Source organism: Leucoraja erinacea, unplaced genomic scaffold (assembly GCF_028641065.1).
Source record: "Leucoraja erinacea ecotype New England unplaced genomic scaffold, Leri_hhj_1 Leri_1283S, whole genome shotgun sequence".
Classification (NCBI taxonomy): Eukaryota; Metazoa; Chordata; class Chondrichthyes; order Rajiformes; family Rajidae; genus Leucoraja; species Leucoraja erinaceus.
This window is the reverse complement of record NW_026575543.1, coordinates 34,022-43,027: the sequence shown is the minus strand read 5'-3', so window position 1 is coordinate 43,027 and position 9,006 is coordinate 34,022. Positions and strand designations below refer to the sequence as shown.

At 45.7% G+C, this 9,006-nt stretch overlaps 1 long non-coding RNA gene across 1 annotated transcript; it reads left to right on the top strand.

The window, feature by feature from the left end:
* The first annotated feature begins 3,678 nt into the window (after positions 1-3,678).
* On the top strand, positions 3,679-8,423 carry LOC129715628 (uncharacterized). The gene is made up of 2 exons (XR_008726534.1): positions 3,679-6,873; positions 8,068-8,423. It is a non-coding gene; the product is annotated as an uncharacterized LOC129715628 (long non-coding RNA).
* The last annotated feature ends 583 nt before the right edge of the window (positions 8,424-9,006 follow it).

Below are 9,006 nucleotides of genomic sequence, written 5' to 3'. Positions count from 1 at the left end.
TGCACCCCCCCCCCCCCCGTGATGGGAACCCCTCTTCCCTGCACCCCCCCCCCCCCCCCCGTGATGGGAACCCCCTCTTTCCCTGCACCCCTCCCCGGTGATGGGAACCCCCTCTTTCCCCTGCACCCCCCCCCCCCCAACCCCCCCCCCTGATGGGAACCCCCTCTTTCCCTGCACACCCCCACCCGGTGATGGGAACCCCCTCTTTCCCTGCACCCCCCCCCCCCTGGTGATGGGAACCCCCTCTTCCCTGCACCCCCCCCGGTGATGGGAACCCCCTCTTTCCCTGCACCCCCCCCCCCCCCCCGTGATGGGAACCCCCTCTTTCCCTGCACCCCCCCCCCCCCGTGATGGGAACCCCCCCTCTTTCCCCCCCCCCCCCCCCCCTGATGGGAACCCCCCTCTTTCCCTGCACCCCCCCCCCCCCGGTGATGGGAACCCCCTCTTTCCCTGCACACCCCCACCCGGTGATGGGAACCCCCTCTTTCCCTGCACACCCCCACCCGGTGATGGGAACCCCCTCTTTCCCTGCACCCCCCCTGGTGATGGGAACCCCCTCTTTCCCTGCACCCCCCCCCCCCCCGTGATGGGAACCCCCTCTTCCCCTGCACCCCCCCCCCCCCCCCCCCCGGGGAACCCCCCTCTTTCCTGCACCCCCCCCCCCCCCTGTGATGGGAACCCCCTCTTTCCCTGCACCCCCCCCCCCCCCCGTGATGGGAACCCCCTCTTTCCCTGCATGGGCCCCCCCCCCTTCCCTGCTGCACCCCCCCCCCGGTGATGGGAACCCCCTCTTTCCCTGCACCCCCCCCCCCCCGATGGGAACCCCCTCTTTCCCTGCACCCCCCCCCGGTGATGGGAACCCCCTCTGCACATGCGCGTCCACCGCTGCCGGCAGCACCCAAACTCCGCCGGCACTACACATGCGCACTGATCATCCCGACCGGCTGCCAGCACTACACATGCGCACTGATCATCCCGACCGGCCGCCGGCGCTACACATGCGCACTGATCATCCCGACCGGGCGCCGCCACTACACATGCGCACTGATCATCCCGACCGGCCGCCGGCACTGCACATGCGCGATGACCATCCCTGACACCGGTCACTGCCGGCCGCCGGCACTGCACATGCGCGGTGACCACCCCGGACCCCGGTCACTGCCGGCCGCCGGCACCACACGGGGGAGGGTGACGGATGCCGGCTTGTTGCCACGCGCCTGCGCACTGCCGGGGAGGGCTCCCGGGGAAGAGAAGTCACGGGACACAGATGGTTTAATAATAAAAGAAGATTAATTAATGTCCAGAACGGGGTCGTTGCAGCGATGGAGCGGGGTGCAGGTGGAATGCAGGCACGGCTCACTCATGCATGCGTTTTTACCATTGCACAGAGGAATATTAACTTTAAACTGGTTATATAAGCATTGCATTAGATATTAATATTAAATGCTGTGGTATAGATGCAATGCAGAGAGTAAAGATTATAGAGGAGCAAGATAGACCACTCACTCCTCGATAAACGCGTAGTATCACGTGTGTGATTGTCGCCGCCATTTTATTGGGCCCCCCACACTGTCATGGCGTCCTGATCTAAATCTTCATCTCACTGCTCTGCTATCAATTGTTCTAATTGTAAATCTAAACGACCCGACCTGTCACTCTTTAGGTTCCCCAATAAAAACCAAAGGTGAGAAAAGATTTTTATTATTTTCAGTCGCTATTCTGTGGTGAAAATGTTATTTTCTGTTCTCCCATCAACGGCCATTGGGAAACTGGGTTTGTCGGTACATTAGAAAGTTATAGCAATGTTACAACATTTTGTGATTTAAAAAATCAAGTCTGTAATTTATCCCATCAGATAAAGCATAAAAAGAAGTTTAATTTGACACCTAATTCACTTTCATATCTCAAGTATTAAAAAAGTTATGGCCATTTTCACTCGGAAATTAGCATCTTGTTCCCTATTGATTTTCTATGGACATAACAAAAAAGCTGTGATCGTGGACAGTCAAAAGCCCATAACCTTCTTAAAAATTAAGAGAACTGAATGAAATTTTCAGTTATCATAGATTGAAGCATTCTGAAACAAATATAAAATAATCTTACTTGGATGGCCTGAAATTAAAGCATTTTTAAATAGCCTAAGTGCCCAAATAATATTCACAAATATGTTGCCGGTTCCACCTGCAGCCCCACGGTGAACAGCCGGCATTTAACACAATCATCCCCTCCAAGCTGGTTACCAAACTCTCAGAACTGGGTCTCTGCGCATCCCTCTGCAACTGGATCCTCGACTTCCTCATTCACAGACCACAGTCTGTTCGTATTGGTGGAAATGTGTCAGCCTCGATAACATTCAGCACGGGAGCACCTCAAGGCTGCGTGCTCCCCTGCTGTACTCACTCTATACTAATGCGTGCTCAGCCCCCTGCTGTACTCACTCTATACTCATGACTGCGTAGCCAGTCACAGTGCGAACTCCATCATCAAGTTCGCTGACACTTACGCTATTTAAAAATGTTAATCATTTATTAAGAAATGGATAGATGTTTAGATCTAGTAATTGAAGTTTGAAATTAGCTACACTTGGGTAACTAACTAATTATATGCTTTAATTTCAGGTCATCCAAGTAAGATTATTTTATATTTGTTTCAGAATGCTTCAATCTACGATAACTGAAAATTTCATTCAGTTCTCTTAATTTTTAAGAAGGTTATGGGCTTTTGACTGCACACGATCACAGCTTTTTTGTTATGTCCATAGAAAATCAATAGGGAACAAGATGCTAATTCCCGAGTGAAAATGGCCATAACTTTTTTAATACTTGAGATATGAAAGTGAATTAGGTGTCAAATTAAACTTCTTTTTATGCTTTATCTGATGGGATAAATTACAGACTTGATTTTTTAAATCTCAAAATTTTGTAACATTGCTACTATGTCCTGTGTGCTGAAGCAAAGCAAGAATTTAATTGCCCTATCCTGGATACATGACAATAAACTCACTTGAATCTAGAGAAATATAAATATTAAATGCTGTAGTTATAGATGTGATGCAGAGATTAGAAACATAGACAATAGGTGCAGGAGGAGGCCATTCGGCCCTTCGAGCCTGCACCATTCGCCATTCATTGTGATCATGGCTGATTGTCCCCAATCAATAACCCGTGCCTGCCTTCTCCCCATATCCCTTGACTCCACTAGCCCCTAGAGCTCTATCTAACTCTCTCTCTTAACTCCATCCAGTGACTTGGCCTCCACTGCCCTCTGTGGCAGGGAATTCCACAGATTCACACAACTCTCTGGGTGGAAAAGTTTCTCCTCATCTCAGTCCCAAATGGCCACAGATTCACACAACTCTCTCTCTCTCTCTCTCTCTCTCTCTCTCTCTCTCTGTGTCGCGGCCCCTGGTTCTGGACTCCCCCAACATCACCAGCTGTGGGCAATCAGTGGGCGTGGGTCAAGCCAGCTGTTCCTCAACATCTGCTCGTTAGTGAACCAGTTCACACTGTGGCCACTGGACAACTGGACTCTGTGGCCACAGGGTCAGCGTGAAGCTCCCACATGGACAGAGTTGTCTCTTCACTAAACACAACTGCACAGGTTCAAGGTGAGAGGAGGAGAGGAGGGGAGGAGAGGGGAGGGGGAGAGGAGAGGAGAGGAGAGGGGAGGGGAGGGGTGGGATATTAACTTTAAACTGGACAGGAGATATATTAAAAGTTTAAAACAGAGCTAAAAGGGATAAACCAACTTTGTATTTTTCCTCCCCCCTCACCAGGTCCTGAAACCATTTATTTTCAGAATTCTGTTGCACCTTATACTTGTAGTAAGTCGAGAAATGGAGACCAGATCTTTTGGAAATGGTCTGGTTTGCCTGCTAGAAGGAATCTCATATCTTCCAGGTGTAACGTTTCGAACATATTTGAAATCCACATATTTATTGTTGGTGTTGGGGCGTTTTTCCAGAATTTAAGTATGAGTTTTTTTCCCATTATTAAACCGTAATTAAGTCGGGTATTTTGGGACATAGTTAGCTCAGGGCTGCCTTCCATTGTTCCAAAAATAATCTATTCTGCGTTCGGTTTCAGTTTTATTTTTAATAATTTTGTAAAAATTTCATAAATTTCATTCCAAAATGTTTGGATTTTTCTACAAAAAACAAAGGAATGTGCTATAGTTGCTTCATGGGATAGACATTTATCACAGGTGGGGGAGACATTTGGAAAAAGTTTACTTATTTTAGTTTTTGAGTAATATAGTCTATGTAAGGTTTTAAATTTCTAACGTGTGATATTCCACTCCTACAACCATTTATTAGACTGTACCAGTCTGTTCTGCTTTCGATTTTACAAGGACATAGAAACGTAATGAATAATGAAGAGAGACACAAAATGCTGGAGTAACTCAGCGGGACAGGCAGCATCTGGAGAGAAAGAATGGGTGATGTTTCGTGTCGAGACCCTTCTTCAGATCCAGACTTCTTTGACCCGAAACGTCACCCATTCCTTCTCTCCAGAGATGCTGCCTGCCCCACCCAGTTACTCCTGCCCAGTTACTTGTCTATATTCGGTATAAAGCAGCATCTGCAGTTCCTTCCAACATGAAACTTTATCAATGTATTTCTGTCTCCATTATTTCCACTAGAAACTTAATGAAGCTAATATGGTTATAAATGATCAGCATCTGCCATTTTACCCATTTGGGCTTTCTGGTCAATCTAATGTATCGCTGCTCATGTGGGTTTTATTTTTCCCATTTCTCCGGCAATCCTCTGGGACTGATTGAGGATGTTCAATGTCCTCGCCGTTCTGTTGCCCACTCGCTCAATTAATTGACTGACTAGTGAGGTACAAATGAGTTAAAACCATTCTACTGAGAAGCAGGAAGGAAGTGGGTCAAGAATGAAACTGTCGATGTACAGATGAGTCGTTTCAGTCAAGGCAAAGCGACTGAATGTGGTTGTGAAATCCCAGATGACAGCAGTGACAATATTCCAGTGGCAGATTCCACAGAGGAATGGTCCTTCCCCGTGTAGTTGTGTGCGGTTAATTCTCAAATGGTCCTGGCCCAGGGTTTTCAAAGTGGCTGTGTTCAATACAACATTTGCCAACTAGCTATTCACTGCAGCATTTCCTTTGCAAATGATTTAGTGGCCCAGTTCCGTTCAAGATCACACGACCATCAAACATTCTTCAGTATGATTTTACACATCATCACCACTTCAAATGGTGACATTTGTTTTAGAGAAATGAAAAGGTGGTTATGTGGGTATTTTCAGAGTCTGTGAAGGTCTTGGTGCACTGTGTGATGTTGAACTTGGAGAACACTGCAAGATGGTTATGTGGGTTATTTACAGAGGCTGTGAAGGTCTTGGTGCACTGTGTGATGTTGAACTTGGAGAACACTGCAAGATGGTTATGTGGGTTATTCACAGAGGCTGTGAAGGTCTTGGTGCACTGTGTGATGTTGAACTTGGAGAACACTGCAAGATGGTTATGTGGGTTATTCACAGAGGCTGTGAAGGTCTTGGTGCACTGTGTGATGTTGAACTTGGAGACACTGCAAGATGGTTATGTGGGTTATTCACAGAGGCTGTGAAGGTCTTGGTGCACTCTGTGATGTTGAACTTGGAGAACACTGCAAGATGCAGGAACTATTTGGATGCTAATGAAAATATTGGCTGCAGGTTCCTCCTTGAATGAAATTAAAAGCTCGGGAGAAAATTTACATTCAATATTGTACTAAGTTTGAAAATAATGTATGATCCTGATTCTCAAATGTACCTCATTTGTAACCCCCTAAACCCACCGTGATGTGCTACATTTGGATATAGATTTAAACTGCTATAATGGTATATGGACATATAATGGTAGATGGACACACTGATCTGTTTTGTTGTCAATGCCTACTATGTTCTGTTGTGCTGAAGCAAAGCAAGAATTTCATTGTGCTATCAGGGACACATGACAATAAACTCACTTGAACTTGAACTTGAGCTAAAGCTCTAACATAGCTGCAAGGCGTGAATATTGACCATGTTCCCTTCGTTACAAAACAGCAGATTCCCACGTTTGCCATTTTATCTTAGACATTTGCCACCCACTAATAGCATTTAATATAAGGAGGTTCCAAGTCTAAACTGATCCAATATATTTGTGACCTCAGGAAATTCCCAATTTGTTTTGTCCAATTAGCTATTACAAGATGATTTTTAATCTGACGTAAACATTATCAACACAATACCTATCCACATTATCAACACAACCTTATCCACCAGATGAGGCAGAGAATTCCACAGACTCACAACTCTCTGTGAGAAAAAGTATTTCCTCATCTCCGTTTCCTAGTCAATCTAAATTGAATACTTTTGTTCCCGTTTCGCCGGCAACGTCCTGGGACCGTTTGAGAATATTGAATGTCCCTTGCCATTGTGTTGCCTTCTCTGTTCATTAACTCACTAGCGAGGTCTGATTTAGTTGAGAACATTTTACCAGTGGTCGGAGGTAATTGAGTCAAACATTAAAAAGGCGGAGTACAGATGAATGATTTGGGCCAATAGTGGTTGAATATGGTGGTGAAATCCCAGATTACTGAAGTGACAATATTCCAGCAGCAGAATCCACCAAGTGAATGTATTTTCCCCGTGTAATTGTGTGCGGCCAATTCTAAAATGCCCCAGGGTCAGGAGTTTCAAACTGGCTGTACTCAATACAACATTTGCCAACTACCAATCTACTGATCCTTAGTCTAAAACTGCACCTTGTTTCCAAACAGAGAATGTACAAAATGAGGCCGAGGTTTCTCTGCAACAGTTTGCCTGCTGGTTTGATGTTGGGTTTCTGTTTGTTTTCCTGCTTCGACCAGTTTCCACACAGAGTAAGTACTTTCTCTTCACCGGTCACAATCACCTTGCATTAATTATCATTGTCCGTGTAAACCCGCACCCTATTGTCAATCTCACTTTCCTCTCCACATCCCTGTATGTGTTGCTGCCTCACAAATCCACCCCATCCTTGCTGGACCTCCATTCCACATCCCTGTATGTGTTGCTGCCTCACAAATCCACCCCATCCTTGCTGGACCTCCATTCCACATCCCTGAATGTGTTGCTGCTTCACAAATCCACCCCATCCTTGCTGGACCTCCACTTCCACATCCCTGTATGTGTTGCTGCTTCACAAATCCACCCCATCCTTGCTGGACCTCCATTCCACATCCCTGTATGTGTTGCTGCCTCACAAATCCACCCCATCCTTGCTGGACCTCCATTCCACATCCCTGTATGTGTTGCTGCCTCACAAATCCACCCCATCCTTGCTGGACCTCCATTCCACATCCCTGTATGTGTTGCTGCCTCACAAATCCACCCCATCCTTGCTGGACCTCCATTCCACATCCCTGAATGTGTTGCTGCTTCACAAATCCACCCCATCCTTGCTGGACCTCCATTCCACATCCCTGTATGTGTTGCTGCCTCACAAATCCATGCCATCCTGGTTGTTGCTCCATTACTGAGCCCCTCCCATCTGCTCCCTCCCCTCATGGAGACATGCCCACCTGTGAGCTTGTCGCAGAGGTCTCTGCCCAAGAATCACCTGCAATGTCTCCACTTCACGCTCCCGCAATTTCCTTGAGCTGCCTCAAACACAAGTGAGTTCGGTATTCCGAAAAAATGCAAGGAATCATGGGATTTGTCAAAGGTCGTAAGGTATAAGCATAAATAGATCTCCGCGCTATAGATACAGTGAGTATACTTTTGGTCTGATTTTAAGCTTCTATTTGTCATGGCTGATCCAAAGTACCAAGATATGAAGCTGGAAGATTTTATGTCAAGGAAAGTCGATGCTTTGAAGAATTTTTTAGTGGGGAGGGGGTTAAAAAAAATGGGAAGAAAAGCTGAACTTGCTGTGTCTGCAGCAATTTAAATCAGTCTAAAGAATTCCTTAAAGTCTATTGAAAGTTATAGAAATCATACATTTAATTTAATATCAAGTAGATGTGATAATAAAATGCTGTATTTACTCAGTTATTCCAATATTGAGTGTAATTATCTCCTGAGTTTCACACAAGGTAAACCCACCAGTCACCAGCCTCATCATCATCCAATTTCTTCTGCAACTTTCAGTTTTCTCCAAATCAAACGGCACAGTTTGCACCAAGACCTTCACAACCTCTGGGAATAAATCACGTCCCTTCCAGTTCAATTCAGTTTAGTTCAGTGTCACACGTTGGTGAGGTAAAGAGAAAAGCTTTTGCAGAATATGCTAACCAGCCTGGAGAAAGACAAGTATAATGAATGCTATTCACAACTGAAGTTAGAATAGTTTCCAGTAACACATATTCAAGCAGATGACTGTGTGATGTTTGAAATGTCTATGATAATGGCAAATGACAGAGTCTGTTGTTTTGTAATAAATGGAACGGTGAATATTCTTGCCTGTTCATGCTGTAGTTGGTCCGATAGATCAAACTAATATTCATTGCATCAGATCATGGCGGAGGTTGGACTTAGGAGGTCACCAATCAGCTGCATATGATCATCAAACTACTACAATTTGTCAAAGTAAGTCCAATATTGAGAGCAAATTTCTCCTCAGTTCTGAATTTCACTCAAGGTAGAACCTCCAGCAAACATCTTCACAATCACTAGTTTTCCCCTCTGTCATTTGGTGTTCTCCAAGCCCAACCTCACAGAGTTGCACCAAGATCTTCACAGCCTAGAGATATAGACACGAGAGATACATTGTGTTCCAGGTGTACACTGGCCCTATCCCCGAACTCTATCCCCATTACATTGATGACTGTACATCGATGCTAGAAAATATATCCACAATATGCAAACACAATCCATACCCAGAATTGTTTGGTCATGTTAGTGGAGTGGCACAAATTGACCCAGTTAGTCACCATCATAACTTGGAAATACATTGCTGGTCCTTCGTTATTTGTGGGGCCTACTCCTATCATTTACATCATTTACTAAACACATCCATCAGTGGTGGAATAAGG